The sequence below is a fragment of the Entamoeba dispar genome, genomic scaffold (assembly GCF_000209125.1).
Source record: "Entamoeba dispar SAW760 scf_1105229458913 genomic scaffold, whole genome shotgun sequence".
In the NCBI taxonomy this organism is placed as follows: Eukaryota; Evosea; order Mastigamoebida; family Endamoebidae; genus Entamoeba; species Entamoeba dispar.
Window position 1 is genome coordinate 31,510 of NW_001853430.1, and position 1,094 is coordinate 32,603.

The 1,094-nt window shown below is 18.5% G+C and overlaps 5 annotated features.

Annotated features, from left to right (window-relative positions):
* Positions 1 to 387: 387 nt before the first annotated feature.
* Positions 388 to 416: a sequence feature (AT_rich).
* A 54-nt stretch (positions 417 to 470) lies between these two features.
* Positions 471 to 498: a sequence feature (AT_rich).
* A 65-nt stretch (positions 499 to 563) lies between these two features.
* Positions 564 to 603: a sequence feature (AT_rich).
* Position 604: 1 nt separating this feature from the next.
* Positions 605 to 642: a microsatellite.
* A 160-nt stretch (positions 643 to 802) lies between these two features.
* Positions 803 to 870: a sequence feature (AT_rich).
* Positions 871 to 1,094: the final 224 nt, after the last annotated feature.

Consider the following 1,094-nt stretch of genomic DNA (forward strand, 5'->3'; position numbering starts at 1 on the left):
TGAAAGGGGGAATTCATAATAGTGTTTTTAAACAATGTACTGATTATTATAAAGATTAAATACCATCATTGTATTCATAACATTGTATTCATTTATCTGATAATTAATATCTTCAACAAATCAATGAATGAATATTTATAGTGTATTTAAAATAAAAGAATGAAAAGAAAAAGAAATGATAAATAAAAGATGTATTTGAAAGAAATGTAAAATAAAATGAAATCACAACATTTGATTTGATTCTGAATACTCATTTGATTATTATTTTCAATGTGAATATATCATCAATTGAAATGAAAGAGAACAACACATTAATTGAAACATGATGTTAAAAACAAATAACTAACAATGAATTGAATTTATACTCTTTCATAACACAAGAAGTTGAATAATTTATAATTATTATATTTAATATTGATGAACATCAAACATATCAATTATCAATATAATGAAATAGATAGAGATCAAAGAATATTAAAAATAAATAAAAGAATTTATGATGAATTAGAATTAAAACAAACATTATTAATGATAAAGAATTCTAATTATTCATCAAGAATGAGTTTAATTCAATATATTAAATATAAATTGTATTTATTTTAAGAAAATAAAATAAAATAGAAATAAAAGATAACAAGATAATAATGATGAAGAGTGTGTCTTATTAATAAATGAATGAAATGGTAATAATTATGAAAGTAGAATAGAACAATAAATAAATGATATATAACAATGATGTTGATTATTGAATATGGTAATGAGATGTAACATTATCATAAATAAAAAGAATCAAACAATAAACATATTTTAGAAATAAAATTTAATTATCATTTCAATATAAATATAAAATATTATTAAATATGTTTATTTCTTTGTTTTTCTTTTCATCTTTTTAACATTCCACTCTTTAACTTCTGTTGCTTCTCCATTAATTTCTTTTATTTCATTTCCATTTATACTATTAATTTCTGAACTGACATAATTCAAACTATTGATAATATTACATCTTATTGAATTTATTTTACAATCTTCGAAGTTGATATTATCACAAATTCCATCAATAATTAAATTATCACATTCAACATTATTTAAAT